Raw genomic sequence first — 19775 nt, forward strand, 5'->3', positions numbered from 1 at the left:
CGGGAGCGGGAGCGGGCCGGGAGCTCCCCCTCCCGGGCCCGCCGGCCGCGCTGCGTGAGCAAGAGAGACGTTCCCTGACGGGGGCTCCCGGGGGCATTAGGCTGGTGGTTTGTTTTGTTTTGTTTTTTTTTATACTCCCGACTCAACGCGATGAGCAGGAAAAGGCCCAAACAGCAAAAAAGCTCAGGGCTGGCACAGTAAATGCAAAAATTTTCATCATGTGAACACACCCTGTTTCATTTACCACACAATTCTTCCCCTGAAAAGCTGTCAAGCTCCTAATTTAGTTTGGGAAGGCTCATGGAGAGCAAGTCCTTCTGCAGAGGAGCCAGCAGCAGCCCGGCTTCAGCCGCCCCCAGGGGGGTTACACGCTCCGTCCGCCTCCCCCAGGCTCCAGCACCGAGCAATGCATGGTAACCGGGAAGTCATAATTAAGCTTCTGAGGATCTGATTATTTTTGATTTTTACACAGTGGTGTCCAAGTGGACCCAGAATTAAGATCCTGTTACAGCCAGCTGCTGTATAAATACTTAAGTTCTTCATCACCTATTTTTCTTCTTGCAAGTACGCCATACTCACAGGTACACAGATATCGGAGCTATGGTGTCACCACCCAAAATAAAAAGCTACATCAACAAGCTGAGCTTTGCTGTGGCACGGCTCTGCGTGTTAAAGCATCCCTCAGCCAAACCCCCTGCCCGCTGACCACTGCTGGAAACGGCGGGTTTCCCATTAACCTGAAATACTTCCTTCGGCAGAACTGGCAAGATTTGGAATGGAAGCGTGTTTAACGCTTACCTGATGCCATTACAAGTAATTTGTTTCAACCATGTTTAAAAGCACAGGTGGCACTCAGCTCTCCCCACGTACACGCAATTCCTCTTGCAGCTGAATAGTTGTTGGTTCGTCCACTAAAACCAGCCAAACCCATCATTTTGCATCAGACCAGCATGGGACCCCAGTTTAAATGCAAATTTATTCTCACAGCTGTGTCCAACATGAAACACGTTGACAAATGCAGGCTCACATCATAAGGTACTTATGAATGTCTTAGGATTAAATTCTGTGTATTTGCACACATGCGTGGAGCGCTGTTCCCCAGGAAATTAAGCTGAAATATGTTCTCTGGAGTGCTGCGTTCCCCGGCTGCACACCCTCCCCGACTCCGCAGGGATCCCAGTGGGGCAGGAGCAGAAATGGCCCCAATTTATTCAAGTTTCTTTCTTAATCACAGAATCATCTGCCTGAGGCCTTGGAAGAAGAGAGAAAGCAGACGGGGAGTGCGAAAACACAGAACCAGCACTCTCAAAGATTAGTCACGGTAAGTAAGCTCTTCAGCGGGCACTGCGGGTCCTTCTCACAGCAGTTTCAATAGGGCAGAAGACAAAACTGGATTCAAGACATCGTGACCCAAAATGGAGCCCAGATATTTAGCCAATAGATCTTTGAAGGTGTATAACCTGTTAGTTTGTGAGGTTTTTTAAAATTTAATTTGAACATGTGGCTTCAAGTAAAAAATAAAACATTATATGTTTGGGGCATGAGCCTACCTAAGCAAATTAATTCTGAATGCTTCTGAGATTTCTGTGTAGGAAAGTGTTCACTGCAGGTATACATGCCTCACAGAAGAGGCAATCACTGAAGCCAGGGAATAATGAAACAAAATAAAGTATGGAAGGAGAAATACGGAGAAGAGAAACAAGTAACAGGTCTAGAAATAATAGGTAATTAATATCAACATGTAAATAAATAACAAGACAGTTAAGTAAAAAGTTTAAAACTGACTGGAAAAAAATCCAGCAAAAACATATGCTCCTAGAAAGCTCCAGCAAAAATATATGCTCCTAAAAAGCTCCAGCAAAGCTGAGAAATCAAAGGCTGAAAGAGACGACGGGTTGTGTTGCATACCTCCATCATTCTACGGCTGGGATGTTAGACACTGCTAATACCTATTTGTACGCCTCAGGTTCATGCCTGTGGCACAGCTGTCAAAGCACGCTGTGACACATAATCCTGGGGATCCACGGGACTGCAAGGCTGCTGCAAAGTGAGTGGTGATTGCTGCCTCATGTGAGCGTGCGATAAAGGTCATATCACAGGTCTTGAATGGCCAGTAAGCCATTGCGTGGTTCTGACTGTTTAAAATACCACACAGGGTAATGTTAAGGAAGGGTTGACCTCCATGTAGAAACAAAACAATGCACCAGAATTTTTTTTTTTTTTTTTGGGGGGGGGGGGAATCCATAGTAACCATGCAAACAACCTAGCAGAAGTAAATTCAAAATCATGCTTTTGCTATCTGAAAATAAAAATCCATCTTCTGGAGAGCGAGGCTAACGTTAGCTTTTGTTTAAGATACAATTAGGATGTCAGTTTTCTGTATCTTAATATTAGGCATCTCAAGTGATCCACTGATAGATCGCCTGAACCAAATGTTTCAGGAAGTGATAACCAATGCTTTAATTTTCAATCTAAAAAGGGGAATTTATTAATATTATCAAGATACTTACTTAATATAAAAGGACTTCTACAGTTGAGATGAAAGCCACAGACCTTATAGATTAACTTCTTGTAAATGGTTTTCTCTATAAAATGTGATACCAACAGAGACAGTCTGTGCTAATGACAGACCAGTTCTGCACTCAGTCATACAGAGAAAATATTGCACAGTAGATAATTATTTTCTAACTCTAGAATCTTGATACAGAAGTTTTAGGTGCAGAACCCACAATCTGTAAAAAGGTTGAGAACAAAGCAAGCCAACAGTTAGAGGTACAATTCACTGTAGGTAATGGGGGGGGGGTGTGAGGAAAGGATGTTTTTGTTAAAGGATCACTCTGCTCATCTTGCAGGCTTTAATTAAATGGCTAAGAAATAAGAAGCAGCTAAGAGTGACTCCTTTGTAACCTGTTTTTTTCAGGCTATAAATGTGGCTCTGGTAATAGTAGTACTACATAAAAACATTAAGGAGACTGCTTACTTATGATGCCTGGATATAGACATTAACTTGCCTGATGTCAGCACAAAGTTAGAATATCAGGGTGTTTTTAAGACTATCTTGAAAAGAAAACATCTAATATCTCTGTAGTTAGTTTTGGACAGATGGAGCTGGGTTCGTCCCTGTTGAAAAAAAAACCCAAACCCCGATACACCAGCAGCACTTTTGTACTGTGCATCAGAAGAATATTGCCATAGAATTTTCAATAGGAGGCCCCAAATTTAATCATTAAGTGTTTTCCTGATGGACACTGGCACTATCAGACAGCTTGCACATTTAAGCTACTTGAACCTGGGAACTTTTTGTAGTACCCAGTACACGGAGACCATCTAGTGTGGAATGACTTCTAGAACTAAAACTTTAAAATGCGGAAACAAGAGTCCAATCTGTTGGGGAGCATACATGTTTCTCGCTAAAGCTGTGCAGGCCTAAAATAGTGACAAAATTAATTTTGTTTCCTTGTATTGCTAGGTAGGTCAATATGCAGGGTTTTTTTCCCCACCTAGAAACAAGGGTACAGCTTCAGCAATTCGGTACCAGCAAAACCAACAGAATAGACTCCAGGCCGACAATTTAACCCAACAGAGAATCAAAACACCAGCATGTATATTCGAGTGGCAGCTGTATGAAGTGTTTTGGGGTTTTCTGTAATGGTATATTAATCTCACTCTAAGCCCCAAATCAGGTTTCTTATGTTTTAGTGCCATTGATACTTCAGCACCAAAGGACAGAAGAGGGGTGTTAGAGAAGTGCAAGTCAGAGCACTTGGGAAAAACAAAACTGTACTGATTTTGCCTGCAGAGGTTATCTTAGAAGAATCCCTAAAACTCTAGCTGTTCATTTCTGCAGATGACTGGTAAAAACTGCCAACAGGTATCTTATCTAAACAATAGTTAGCAGAATACATTGGAGACCCAAATTTCTATGAATTCCAAGTATCCTGACTCAACAACTCCCAACAGATCAAGCATCTAATCCATTTTCAGAAACACACTCTACAAAACTGTGTTTGTGGCCTATAAAACACTCTTGCTACTCTAAAGCTTCATAGACCTTCATAAACAAATCAAACTTTTATACTGAGGAAAAGTACAAAGCCCCGACTAACAAGTGGTGCTTGACAGACTCTCAGTTATGCTTATGTTACCCTGCAGATCAGACTGATGCCTCAGAAGTCCCAAATTTTCATAGCAGCTCCTCCAGAAAGGCCATGGCATTCTGGCTTCTTGTTTAATCTCTTGGAAACGAAAAAGCGTTGAATGCAGGTTTAACTGAAGAGTGCCTTAGTCCTGCACAGTTTACGCCTAAATCCATAAATTATAGGATTTCCAAAAAAATAGTCTAAGGCCTAAGATCTATCCATACCCTGAGATACTTCCTTTTTTCTGTTTGCCCTAGCCATGAGATTTGTCCGTATTTCAGGCAAGGAACAGCTGCTCCAGTCCCTTTCACTTGATTGCATGAGGGTTGCCCTATCCTTCCCATACAGAGGTGTATGACAAACACAGTTCTCTCCCTTTTCCTTCCTCATTCAGGCCAAGAAGGTGTTGCCCATTTAGGTGCCAATATGCATAAAAGTTACATTTAAAAAACAGCTTCAAACACTGCAACAGCATAAGAAAATACAACCTAACATCGGCTTTCTTAAGAAAAACTTCGTATTTTCAGAAAGCACGGGGTTTCTCTTTCTTGGTCATGATCCCTAGGGGTTCCTTAGAGCTAAGTTTCTCTTATTAAAAATATAACAACAAAGCTAAGAACAAAATTTTGTTTCCATTCCAGTTTTCTTGCTAACCTAAATTGTCTAAGCAAGTTGAAGTACCAAGAAGTGAGCGCACTGTCTTTCCAAAACATAGCTAGAATTAGTATCACATAAAAATCACAGTCACATAAAAACCAGTTCTTGTTCTCGATTGTTCATAAACGATGATATCAAACACTTGGGCACCTCACCAGTGCCATGGAGTTCAGCAGTACCACTGCAGGTGCAGATACGTGCTTATATGCTTCTAGGACAACCCAACCATAATGAAACTAACCCAAAAAGGAACACTTAAACCTGCAATTCTTCAAGCAAGCTAATGGAGACAATGGATCCTTCAGTCCTCTCATACAACTTTTTCCACTAATCTAGGGCTCTGAAAGCTTTTGAATATTTTTAAAGAATATTTACATGCTAAATGATACATAAAGAGCTAATGAATGTACAAGCAAAATACGCAAAAATAGTATTTCTTATAGGAGTAATGCTGCTGTACATTGCAGCGGTTTCCTGAGTTTACTACTTTTGTCCTCATACACACACTGCTTTCATAAGGTGTTACATGGAAAAGGCCTTAAATGTATCAGGACAACCACTTAGAGCAAACGAGCAAATTTGTTGCTCAATGTGTGCAATGCTGCATACATCTTCACAAGCACCCCAACTGTACATTTCTTAGCTGTGAGGTTCCACAATCCCAGGTCCTACCTGGCATCTCTTACTGACTTAATTCAACTAATAATAAAGGTTTTATTTGAATTAGTCTCTTTGTCTCGCATTAGAATCAGTGATCTAGATTTAAATTAAATTCACATAGTTTTCCCATCCTGTGGGTATACACGTTTTGACAGTACTGAAAAAATGTACTGCAAGTTGCATAGAAGTTGATTGAAACCGTCAAACCAGTATTTGACTGCTTGCTGACATGTAGCTCAACGTTGACTTATGAAAAATAGTCCAGAGTGGGTTTATCTGAACATACAAAAGTACACTCAGAAAATGTTTTAAAGTCACCTGCATTCATGGAAGGAATACAGGTTTTATTGCTACATTTTTAATTCCTGAATCACACATCACAGCTTTTTTCCATTATTTGCTCTGTGACTACATGTACCACCTCAGACTTCCAGATTTTTTTTCCGCGTAATGGATATTATAAAATTCTACTTTTAAGATTCAAAAATATTAAGAAAAAGCTTTAAACATAAAAGTTTCCTTACTCCTTCTGCTCTGATCCCTAGCCTTTGAAAACTGTAAAATCCATGCAGTCTCATTAAATACATCTGCTCAGATAATGTACAATAAAAGCAATCTGTAAGTAAAATTCACAAAGTCTTTGCAGAAACTTGCATGCAATCTGTTATCTCTTCTCTCACGAATTCAGTGCTGCAGAAGGCAATATTCTGGATATGCAGTCCAGCAGTCCTCACCATTTTTTCCCCATTTAATTCTCATTTTCTGTAATTTACAACTTTTACTTTAATCCTATTCAGTCAGAATATGTGGAGTTCTAGAGTTGTCCTTCTAGACTTCCTATGTTTTTTGATAATATTAACAGGCTTACTCCAGATGCTAAAACTTACTCCCTACCACATCCCCCCTTAGGGCTGTGAATTCCTGTTAGAGATGAACATTCTTTCTTGGGGAAAAAAGTAGCACGCTGCCACCAATTCTTAGACATATCAGCAGTCTGTAGATACCAACTATCAAAAAAATGTGCAAATCCAAACAGGCATAGCCCAGAAAAATACCACTTTAAGATTAATTCAAACAGTAAATCTTCCATCTTCAAGGTCAGGTGTCCTTTTCAGAAGATATGCTTTTAAGATCGTAGTTTAGATAAGACAGGCAGAGCTGATTTAATAATTAATTGCTGCTACTGTTCCCTCTGTAAGTGCTATTCCGAATGACACATTCTCCCTGCTTTTTTCCTTGCACTGTCTCTGGCATTCACCTGCCGCCCTGATGGGCGAGCTTAGCTTGCTAAACCAGCAGAAAACTAACCAAAGAAAGGGGGAAAAGGTGCGAAACCTGTTATTTGATTGCAAGTTGAATAGTGTCACTACAGAGCAAGACAAGCAGCAGAAGCACTGCAGGTAAGGAAGCAGATCCCAGGACCAGGCAGGAAGAGCAAGACGAGAGGTGTGGGCTCTGCCCTCTCTGCAGCAGTGTGCCATTACATCCATTCAGGTACCCATCAGGTGCCCAAGGAGCGACAACCTGGCACAGAGACAGCCAACAGAGCTGTAAAAAGGGCACCGATGCCACCAACAGAGAAAACATCCTGGAGAGATGGTAACATTTTAAAGCTGCTTAAGGTCTTGCTGCTGTTGAAACAGGTTCTTGCTTATTTTACAAGGGCTGCAGCTTCCACTTGGTGATCAATCCATGCTAGAAAAGAGCACCACTGCACTTTGCGACCTGGGACTGCTCTCAGAGCTGAGCCTCCAACCTGTATTGTCTTCTCCCAATCTATGAACATTTATCATCGAGGCTCAACAGTTTATTCCCACAAAACATCACAGACCACTGTCCCGTTTATAGCAATGTTATTTTGGGAAGTAATGGCATCAGTCTTGATACTTGTACCACTCTGGCTGGTCTTAGCTAACCTAGCTGCCTTCAGTTACTGCCTTCAAATATTAGAGAGGACATGAGAAACGTGGTAAGAATGAGTAACTAACTCTTCATACAGTAATATTTTGAGAAATATCATCAGAAAAATGTGTAAAGAACTGGATACAAAAGGAGAAAAACTCTTTGTTCACTACCTCTGCACACCACCAAAACCCGGCTTGCTTCATTTTCAAGAACAAAACACTATAATAACTTAGAGCTGCTGAGCCCACTGGATACTGCAGGCCTACTTCAACAGTGACTCTTAGCTATCTAAGAAAAGACTGTTAGAGAAGTAATACAGAGGCACAGGGAATTTGTTATAATGCTTCTACACTCAGCGCACTTTGCTAGACCTGGGACTCAATGCTATAATATTAGTACCTTACTTGTGGGATTAATACATTTCATTACAAAAAAAATTTAAACCTGCCATTGAAAATTCTCTAGAAACTTTAAAATAAAAACATTCTGCAATTTTAATTTGCCCCAAAGTTTTCAATAAAAGATGAACTGGAAATACAACCGTTGCACTGCTTATTTTCTAAGTTAATTAAAAAACATTTTTTTAGTTAAATTGAGAATGAAAAAAAAAATCTCACCACACACAAAACCAAGTTCTACCTTAAAACAAAGTTTCACTACACTAAAACCAGCAAGTCAGCATGGAATAAATAAAACATAGGATGCTCATCAAAAGAAAAGCCAGTATGAAAGACAGTGTGACACTGTTAGGCGTGAAGATGTAAATGTTCATTTGTCCCACAAGCAATGTAGTTATTGCATTTCTTGCAATACTATATGAATATTCCACACTTTAAGGAAATAGAGATCACTAAAGCAACAGACATTCAGGAAGCCTTTCAATAATGTAAGAATAGATGGACTGCAGTCAAAGTTTAAAAAGCAAACTGCTACTATAGGAGAACTTTTCTGTAAATGGCTAATCCGTATTAATAAAACCACTACTAAACATCACGGTAGTTAAACTTTTACTTTAGATTAATATCAACTCAGACAAAACATATTTTAATGTAACAGCATGAGTTACATTTTAAAATTGTTTCGTCATTTTTGCGATCAGTACAATCTAATGTTTCTAGCAATGCAAGTTATTTTTATTAGGCAGCCAGCTGCAGACATTGCTGGAAGTTAACTATGTCAAGTTCCAGAAAAAATGGGAAAATTACCATTCATATGCTTTCAAAGCTTCTCAAACACGTGAATGGAAGCTGTGTTTGAGTGGCAAAAGTCAAACAGTTTTGAAACTAGATTAAAGGAAATAAGTAGTCATTTGTTTGCAATCCATCTTTTTATTCCACATAAAACTGCTTGTGCTTAACGATCAGGATTTGGTCCATGCTTACAAGCAGGTACTACTGCATTGATATATTATGAAATAATCTTTAAAAAATGAACTATGAGCAACTGCTTTAAAGAATTACTTGCATGCACACAGCGCTAGGGAAGGCAATGATGACTAATGGGAGAGCCGATGCTCGGCCAGCTGAGTCCCACGGCATGGGGGAGGCACTGCATACCAAGGAACACTCGCAGGTAAGGTAAAGCAGATACTCTTACGTTGTGGAGAAAATATAAGGCAATAAAATAAATAACCTGCTCAGCCTTTCCCCCTGTAGTATTTTTATATAATTAAAATAAGCTGCTAAATGTCAGTGTAATTATATGAAAATTCCCTTTGCTATCACTTACGTAAAGCTAATACTGAATTACTACCTCGCATATAGATGTCTATACTGTCTTCACCTAAAGACAGGTAAGCCTAGGTCTCCGTGTCTGTACTACACAATAATATGTGCAAAGCCCACATGATAAAAATCTCACTTTTTGTAATAATATTGATTCTTGACATTTCAACACTCTTCCATTTTACAGATAAATCAACAAACGAAAGGTATTTTAAGCCACAGCACAGCTTCCTATACAATACTCAGCATAGCTGTCATTCTTCAATTTAAACAAGTTACTAATTACTAGAGCTTCACCCAACAACACTTCTTATGCATATTTCTAGATGATCTAATTAAACTTCTTGTTCTTAGTAAAAAAAAAAAAAAAATCAGTTTAGTTTTTGCAAATAGGTATACTTAATTTTTTTATAAAACAAAAATAGACGTTTCCAAATTTCCAGAAGTATCTTTAGGTGATCTGAAGCAGATACTTAATATACCCACTGCAGTCTCTAAGGGCGTAAAAAGTAGCACCAGCTAACATTACATTGACCATACCTTATCCTCTGAGCATGCAAGGAATGGCACTAGGTCAGCGCTGTGGCCACTCAACTTTATCAAATCTCAGAAAACTTACATGGAAGTTCTTGGCAGAAACTTCACAGACTCAGAGCCCCAAAACCATTTCTCCCAAACAAGAGCAGTACACATCTTGCTAACCAAGGGGATCTCAGAGAAGCCAGCTATATCTGCACAATGTAACATGCCTCTGCTGTATCCCCGGTCCTCCTTCAACTTGGAGGGTTGAATTACTTAAGAACAAACCAACCTCCCCCAAACCGTTAAATGGAACAGTTTAAAAAACAGTTGGGACTGATCCATGTGGTTCAGCTGAAGCTGAGCTTTAAAGCGAAGCACATCAGAAAAATGAGAAATGGCAAAGCTTAACCAGTAAAACCAGCTTAGGTCAATATTGACGCTGTCTCATCCAGTGTAAATGTCTTATGTGAATTGCACGAAGAAAAAGAATTGTAGTTTAAACGGGAAAAAAAATTAAAGCAGGGCCATGCAGGGTGAAACAGGGCCTTTAAAAGCCCAGCGCAATTTGCAACACAAACACTGAGGAGCAAGCAGCTTCCTCTTTGAATGAAGCAAGGGCCTGACCCCTTCCTGTGTCACAGCTCCCTGCGCTTACTTAATACATTTTCTACTGGCAGTAAAACAAACATCAATTCTATCAGCTTCACAGACATGTGTGCATCAAAAAAGACACCACATTGATATTACATTCAGTTTTAGAGAAGAGAGAAGACGCATTTGAATGAGCACCTTCAGATCTTTGCTGTCTGGACTTCCCAGTAAGGTTACTTGTGATGAAACAGCTTGTAACTTATACTTCATAAATTAACATTAAGTTGTTTAAGCAGATGCTGTACAGCCACATAGGAACACAAAGTGACTGCTCTAAAATTTACAAGAAACATACAAGACAACCATAAAGAAAATGCTACCTTGGTATCCAATGTGACTCCAAAGGTACATTTTACAAAGCTGAGTTAAGCCACAATTTACGTATTCATTTCCTTCACTGACATAAAATGCCCAGGTCAGACCTTTAGTTAGCTGACTCCTACACAGGTGCACACACACAAGTTTCAGATGATTATGTTAATTGAAACTAAGAAGGCTGTAACACTTTTTCAAGAAGATTTTCTCATAAAAAATGATAGTAGTAGTGGACCCCTCAAAATTCTGTTTGGGTAGATTTGAGTGGAGTTCAGTTTGTATTTGCCAAAGCTAAAGAAGGGAAGGCTGCAAAGTATAGGTGTGATCTGATGCAGCAGCAGAAATGAAAGTTTTGTTAGATCATAAACATGTAAAAGCATCACCCGTTTTACTTGCTTAACAGTTGATATTATGCAACTCTGACTGCAGAGTCAGCTGGCGTACGTATATCCTCTTGCCACCAATCAGAACTTTCCAATAGATATTCTAATTTTCCTTAAGCATTAAAAAAATAATTGCAATGTGTTTTCTTTTTTGTGCTTTGTGTATGTTTTAACAAACCCTAAACCTCAATCTAACTCTACATGTCAAACTGTAAAAAACCAAAACCAAGACACAAGGCAATTCTACTAAGATGACATTAAACTAAGACACTTTAAAAACTGAAAGGCTTTCTGTTTATATAAAATGGAACTACAGAGCAAAACCTCAGTGACTAACTAATGGTTAAAACAAAGTCTTGCATCAAGCCAGCTGAATTTTTAAATGCTCAGTGGGATATATTTGTTTCTATAGCTCTGTCTTGAAACCATGATACTTGAAGCTCTATGTATCATTTATTTGAACTTTGTTTCATCTCAGGTAATACTATCTAGCTAGAAATTGTCATATCCATACACATGAATTCAAAACCAAAACCAAACCCAAGTTTGTCTGTGCCCCTGCAAATGCTGGCAACTCCGTAACCCCTTCATGTAACTGCACCACATAACAAGCAACAGGGGCTACTGAGCAACTTGAATCCCTCTCTACAGATGAAAGCAAAGCTGAAGAGACCGAAGGCCACTTTGCCTGATTTCACTGACACAGATCTCAGAAACGCCAGGGAGGAAGGCACTTTACCTTTTCCTGCCTGCGTTTCCAAAATCTGCCTTTATATTTTGACTTTTCAACACACAAAGAGGGAACAGGCCACTCGCAGGCTCAAGAAGACTGGGCATCCTCAAATTAGGGCAGAAGCAACAATTCAGCTTTGTTCCCTCATGCCTCTCCACAACCATTTGCCACGAGTGCTAAGAGGGAATCGTGATGGGAAGGCAGGAAAGCTTGTGGATAAAACTGGCACAAAGTGTCGAGGAGGAACAACCTTGGAGTGTGTACAGGCAGGATACTCACTTGACCCATGCTAACTGTAAGATAAAGTCTTTTTGACTTTTCGACTATCCAATAACTCCAAAATTGGGGAATGACTGAATAGGTACATAGTGATCTCAAAACTACTAATGTCTGTGAGACATGGTAGTCCAGTATTTGTGGGTTTGTTTCTCTAGTTTATAAAAATAAACTAGAGTGAAAGCTCTGAACATAACGTTGACTGGATATGAAAATATCCTGACCTGCTTCTCTTCCTAGCTCCTTTACAAAAACCCCAAACCTTGCTAACTGTGTTCCTTGCTGCAGCGTTGCTGTTGACCTTTCACTCTTGCCCCTTTTCAAATGCAAAGACATGATAATTTTGGTCTGATTTACTGCCAGTCTGCCAGATAAGGCTTATGGAGCAGTAGGGATTCAGGCCATGGAAGAGAAGAAACGCCAAAATATTCCAGTTCTTCCCAAGTCTGACAAACAGACACTAGATGAAGTTTTCATGACTCCCAGGACTCCAAGCTAGGAAATATGAACTGTGGCACTAGGGCTGTGTGTCTCACCCCTGTGCACATCCTTCTTCTCCTCTTGGGGGAAAATATAAAAGGTTGTTTTTTTGGTTTGGGTTTTCTTTTCTTTTCTCCCCCCCATTATCTTTTTGCAGGAAAAAAACCCTGACCTCGATAGGGCAAATGTTACAAGGCTCCTGGGGTATTATCATGCTGCATGTCAGGGTATATTTGACTCAGTGCACGTATAGCCCATAGCTCTCCACAGCCACCAGACCAACTGGACATGAGCTGTGTAGCCATGAGACAGATGGATCATAAGGGAACGCTCAGACTTTGTCAACCAACGCAATGCTGGTAACTGCTGTCTGAGCACCCCAACTGCCTTCAAAATTATTTTATATTCAGGACACATCAGTAGTTATCACTGATCCAACAAACACAAGAGGCGATATTATTACGGCTTTTTTCCCCCTCAAATATCAATTTACGATTCTCTGACAATTCTGTGACTGGCTTTATTTCTCTTTTATGACCAGCTACTTTGGCTTGGTTCAGAGAGTGGATTTGTTTTTAAAATTCTTACTGATAAAATACTAAATATTTCTAAATTTTTTTTTTTTTAATTAAAAAGCCATTTAAGTGCTAAGTCTCTAAGCAAGAAAAAGGTGGTGAACCCCAGTTAGATGACTACTTCCCTGGTTAAAGCACTTACCTTTCTGTAATCAATCTGAACCCAAATCTTCCCCTCAGCAGAAGAGGCCTCTGACTATGAGGGCAAAGGACTGTGAAGGGTGTTGAGGGGGTTTGCTCTCCTTCCCTCCTGATGAAATTATTTCAACCTTTTATAAACAAGCTTCCTGAACCACAGATCAGATCACAAGTAACTATCTTACTTGTCAAAGTTAGGGATTACCTCTCTCTCTTACTCTGTTCAACGGCCATTTAATTATTTTATGCAAAATAGCAACTTCAATAGGAGAGACGAGATCAGTGTGAACTTGAACTTGTGCCTTCCAGCAGCAGAAGCACCCAGTCCCTCAGCCTGCAGGTAATTCTGAGCCTCTCTCATATCCTTTCTGTTCCTTTTCCATATACAACACGCAACTGGAGAAGCATGCAAAGCCTCACAAGCAGAGTTGTTCTACCACTCCCCAGCAGATGAGATACCCCAGTTCCCATCAGCATTTCTTTATGGAAAGGAGAATATAGTCCATGTGAATGATTACGAGCACCCATCGACACCGGGGAGCCTGCTTGACGTGCTTTTGATCCAACTCCCCTCAGATTAGGGAAGAAAAGGTAAATAGGATGACCCACATTGCATATTAACTGTTCTAATCTCTACACTAGTGGCTAAAGGATCAGAAATAATTTTGCAGACCTAGATTTTAATTTCCTCATTTTTTTCTTCAGTCTCCTAAAAGAAAGATTTTTACCTCAGGCCAAGTACAACACTTAACCTCTACAGGCATGACATTTATTTTGGTAAGAAAATGAGAGAAAAATTAGTTCTACTCAAGCCATTTCTTTAATGTGACAAATCTGTGTGTTTTCTTCTTCAGCAAGATAGAAAAAAAAAAAATCCCACTTTTCCCAAACACATTTACCCAGCAAGTGGCAATAAACCACTCTCTAGCAGTTATTCTAGAATTAAGGCTACAATCGCATTTGGGGTGCAATGGATTGATCAGTCAATATATATGTATACATACAGAAATGTACATGCACACATAGACACATATGCATAAATAAAACTTTGCTTCTTTTCTAGTCCTGACAAAAATGACCTTCATGGCCCGGAAGCTCCAAAGGACTTGGAGATCCTGTCTCCAACTGAAGCAGTGGCAGAGGAGGCTGCAAAGTGGCTTGACCGAGCCAGACCATCTGTATTCATCCAGGAGCTCCCCAGAAGCCACAGATGCAGTTATTGAGCTATTAACAAGCAAGTAAAGCCTCCCACTGAAAACCACCTTGTACCTGAAGCTCAGAAGGCAACATTGACATCTGGGGGAGTGCAAAGAAATAGAGAGTAGCAAGTCTGAAACGTACCCAAGCCAGAGGGGTAGAAGCTGTAAGAAGGAACCAAGTAAGTGCACATATGGATAAGTATGATGTATTGGGGAAAAAAAATCAGTGTAGTTTTGTGAAAGACTATTATGAGTCACAAATGTTGTGGAAGGCATAAAGGGACATGTGGACAAGGGAAATCCAACTGACACAGTCTACTTAAATTTCCAGGTGAAAGGAGGCCCTGTATTCACTTTTCTTAAAGGAAAGGTAACTGCTGTGAGACAGGAAGAAGGGTTCCAACTACCACCCGAAGACTAAGAAACTACTTTCACGACAAGGAAAAGAGAGTAAAAATGGTCCTCAGAGAAAGAATTTCAGCAGTGGCACACAGCAAGAGCCTGCATTAGGGCCTGAATTATTCAACATGTTCAGAAATGATCCAAAAAAGAAGGTGGTTACTTACAGAACAAGATCTTTGGTATATAATTACTCAGAGTACTAAAGACAAAAATCAGTAGATTGCAGAAAGACCTAACATTACTGACCGGTATAATAAAATAGTAAATTAAATTCAACATAGAGAAATGTGAAGTGACAGACATGAAAGAAGAAAACAATCTTAACTTTATATACAAAATGATGGTCTCTGAATTATTATTATTACACAGTAGTAAGACACTGGTCTTGTAACAGTTCTATGAAATTATCATCTCAATGATCTGTAGTGGTCACAAAGGCAAACCAAGTGTTAGGCAAGGAATATAGCACATCACACCACTGCTTCCCTCCTTTCAAAAATGGTTCAGAAGAGTTGGGCAAGATACAAGAACGCATAGCAAAGACATAGAGAGTCTCTACAAGAGTGACAATTAGACAGATTTGGACTTGTTAAACTGGATGAGTGACGACAGCGGAGGGTTATGATGCACATTTATTATGAACGTGGACAGGAAATGATTGTTTGTTGCTAGTCCAAAAACAAACCAAAAAAGGAGGTATTTCTTCACATGGTGTATAGCTAAGTTTTGAGAATACTTTCCGCAGGACCCCATAAATCTCAAGTTTCCATTAAGTTTAAAAGAAAAAAAACAAACTGGGTCAACTAAATTGTTTAGCAGCACAATGACAAACACCAGACTTTTCAAGGTTAAATTTTTTGCTGCACCATTTCTATACTCAACTAAACATGCAGTTCTGCACTGTACTCTTCCACACAGCCTTAACTGTCTGGTCCTGACTGTGTCTTTCCTGCCCATGCAAAAATGCTGAAAAGCTTTGCTGCTCGTTTCAGCATTCCCACTAAACACATCTGGCATTAGATAGTTACAAAAAGATTTATTTAAACAGCAAACTAATCCTTTGTTGTCCTAGCCAAATTCAAAAGCATTATTTTTACTCATATCTTACAGTTTTCATCTACCTAGAGTCACAGAATGAGAAACACTTGTCTTCAGACTGATTTGGACATGCACAATACTACCACAAGTTTGAGAAAGCTTTAGAAGTACACACGAGGATGCACTGGTCTCCACAGTTCATGAAATGTGATCACCAAACACACATTAAAGCAATCTAAAACACCTATAATCAATGTGGACCTTCTCAGAATTGTTGGCCAGTTACTGGTCCATGTTTCAGCTTGCACAGATGTATTACAGCTTCAATATTTTGAGGCAAAAGTGGCACCAAAAATGAGACTCCTCCCTACCAATCCTCCTAACAAACTAAATTAAAAGATGAAATAATTTTTCAATGACCAATCTCAAACTTAACACTTTAACTTTAGAAAACCTAAAAAATTTAAAAACCTAAAATTTAAAATTCTCTAGTTACACAATTAGTAAAGTACAACAGTGATGATACACTCATGAAAAGAATACCTTATACAACACAGGGAATAAATTGAAAGCAGGCGTATCAAATAATACATTAATGCTTGCCTTAAACACATTTCTCATATGCAATGCTTGATATTTTACGTAAGTATGGTATTAGTTATACTTCACTAGTTGCAGAGCAGATGCTAGGCATGATAAAAGATTATTTCACAGAAACAAGAAGCCTGTCCAAAAAAAAAAAAAGGGGGGGGGGGGGGGAAGTTGTTTTTGTTTTGTCTTTTTTTCTGCTTCTGTCAGATACGATGCAAGACCCATGTTAGAGCGTAATACATGAATATTCATAGATAATATTTTGCTATCAGTAGTGGCAAGTTGAAGTAGCTGCTGTTTAGCGCTCACAACTTCATCTGGGGCTTCTTGCTAGCTCCTGTTTGGACTTGAGCTATTTCTCTGCAGTTCCTGTCCTGTTCCATTGATGACCTCATGCGGCTGGCAGGGAGCGGATGTCTGGACTGGAAGTGTCTTCAGAACTGTATTTTTCTGAGAAGTGGGTGGAGAGAGGTGGGGGGAGGACAGTGGTGGAGTACCACCATCTGTGCCTCCCTCTGAATACTTTTTTAAAAAAAAAAAGAGGGGGGGGGGGGGGGGGAAATCTGTTATTTCCCAGAACACCAGTCAAAGAAAATGTTCCTGCTTAACAGCATCTCACAAACATAACAGCTAATGAGACAAGTTTCCTAAATGTTGGGAAATTTAGGTAGATTTTGGTGCAGGAAGCTAAATCAAATATTTGAAATTGAATCAAACATAGTAAGGTGAATGAGATGCCCATCATAATTTGCCTAACATATTTTAAACAGTTCTTTCATTATACCTTGTAGAATATAATTTCATTAATCTATCTAGATGAATGCAGAAAATTTTGTTTTGAAAATGGAAGCCTACGGTTAGTCTGATCTACCTGTAATAATAAAATATATTTTAGAACAAGACCTAATTCAATATTTTAGATTTTAATATGACAATTATTACATTAATATCACCAGTTAAATAGAATAGCAATAAGTTATTAAGATAATTATATGAATCACTACAGGACCGTGAAATGGGAAACACATGGAGCTTCAGCTGTATTTGAAGTGATGAGAATTTTAAGTACAGTATTTTATGCATGCAAATAAAATGTTTTGAATAGATTTGGCACTAGTCAGGTACCAAGAAGTTGTACACTACTATTACAATGAAATAAATAGAACTCACTAGATTTTAAACATGGAGCTGTGACAAACATGCTTGCATACTAGAAGAAAAAAAATCATGTTAAAATAAAAAAAGAAAAAATATTTTTAAAATTAAGAAGCTATATACAAAATCCGGGATAAATATTATTGCTGAAAATTGTGGGAAAAGTATCTAAAGTAGATTTGCAAGCCTTGTACTAGCTCATTTATCACAGCTGAGATTTCCCTCTACTAAAAAATAAGGGTTTTTTTAAACACCAAATTAAAAAATTATTTCTTCATGAAAGGCATTTAATGTAACTACTTCCAACTTGAAAAAACCATAAAGCTCTTGAACTACAGCTCAGTTTTTATTTCAATTGCACTCCATTGCATATGTATGAGAAAGGACATAACAACTATCCTATCATCCTCCTTCACATCAAGGGACTTTCGCATTCCCCACTGCACCCCACGTGGCCTGTAGATGTTAGAAAAGGCAACGGAAACATCATTGAAAAGCAGTATTTCAGATTATCAGAAGTGGTACTTCTGGAGAGTAACAAACTGCCATTCCAGTTTCCTTTCTACTCACCTTTGTATATAACAAGGCAGTCTAATCCTGGCAGCTGTAAGGGCCAGAGCTACATTCTGGGGTCATCCAACCTCCTCCCAGGCCTGGTTCTCCAGCTCTAAAGGGAGCCCTGAATGCGCAAGATGAGCTGCACCTCCAGCCCCACCTGCCACCTCACATGCAGACTCAGCAACCACAACTCATGGCACTGGAGATGTTCAGCTGCTAGAGAAGACACTACCCAAAAATTGCTGCTGTTTCCTTTGGAAAAGCCAATAGTCAATGGACAAGAATCAACTTTATGAGCCAGCTTATAGCAAGAACTTTAGTACAAGGAGAGTAAGAAATTCCTAAAGTTGTGATATGCTTTGGAAGAAATTCCTATATGATAACATAGTAGAAATTGCAACAGTCAGAAAATTAACTAAACCCAAAATGTTTAGACAACTGCTAAAAGCCATGGTCAATGGGCAGGGCTATATGTGGACAAGACCTCTACAGACTTGAAATGGAACTTATAATATTTGGTGGTGACTAATCCAAATGTTAATTACCATGTAACACATGCAGAGTGAAACACTATACTACCAAAACCATCACCATATCTTTCTTGTCTGATCATATACAGGATAAACAAAGAGACAACAGAGAGAATAGACTTGCTCTTAACACTTCTATAGTTTTAAATACAGTGAAGAAACAATGGCTTCTTATTTGGGCCTTTGGCAAATTCAGATTCCACTTCAAATCTCCTTTCTTTACAATGCATCACAATTTGATATAAAAAAAGGTATTAGTTCTTGCTTATCTTTTACTTACCAAAAAACTTCCAAACAAGAGTTCAAAAAGCTCTTAATTCTGTTTTGGACTTTATCTAGGAATAGGATCATGAAATATTTTTTAAAAATTATTTTTAAAAACATTCCTTCTCTAAGATGGAAGACATCCACCTTATTCAGACCAAGTGAGACAGGCTACGGAAAATGTCAAGCCAAATACTCCTATTTTTAATTTTGCCAGATTTTTATGGGTTATGATACAAAATTTTCTATCTTATATCTATATCTATATTTCTATCTTGTATCTATAAGAATCGCCTCTCCCCCACTGTCACAACCCCTATCCCTCCACCAGTGAAGCAGCTGGAAGAACGATGTGCTAAACGCAGCCCTGTAAATTATAGTATGTAGGAGATTAAACTTAAGCCTAATGCTACAGTCAACCTTCAACAGCTGAGTTCTATTAACGGACACTCCTCAAAAGAAATCCTTATTGGTTTCTATTTAAAACTACATCTCTATTAAAATCTTGACTGAAAGAAATTACAAGCGATATGTATCTCCCATCACTGCCATGACAACACTCAGTTCAAGTATGTACTGCGTTGTTTGCCATAATTTATATGAAGTAAAAAAAATACAAAAGGGTTCACTGACCAAATACTATCAATGAATACACTATGCAAAAGAGATAAGCTAATTTATAATGATAGGAATGATGTATAAGTTGGAACAATACACTTCCAGTGCACTGAAAAGCCCAGTGTCATTATTACTCTTTCAATCTACTTCCCATGTTGACTTATTTAAGATCAGCATTATAAAATTACAGCCCAGTCAAGACACTGTAAAGGCACAACTTAATAGAAAAAAATAGGGAAAAGACAATGAATCAATGTTGTAC

General features: G+C 38.9%; 1 protein-coding gene across 8 annotated transcripts in view; it reads right to left on the bottom strand.

Annotated features, from left to right (window-relative positions):
* The window catches only part of ATXN7L1 (ataxin 7 like 1), a 124086-nt gene that overhangs the window by 55541 nt on the left and 48770 nt on the right, over positions 1–19775 (bottom strand). The window contains exon 1 of one of the 8 annotated variants that reach the window (XM_035896844.1): positions 1782–1785. The exons of the other annotated variants lie outside the window; for them this stretch is intronic. The gene's annotated coding sequence lies outside the window, so the exon portion shown is untranslated. Of the gene's footprint in view, positions 1–1781; positions 1786–19775 lie in introns of those variants that run through there. 8 annotated transcript variants of the gene reach the window in all.

This window comes from Egretta garzetta, unplaced genomic scaffold (genome assembly GCF_000687185.1).
Source record: "Egretta garzetta isolate BGI_Z169 unplaced genomic scaffold, ASM68718v1 scaffold156, whole genome shotgun sequence".
Taxonomy (NCBI): Eukaryota; Metazoa; Chordata; class Aves; order Pelecaniformes; family Ardeidae; genus Egretta; species Egretta garzetta.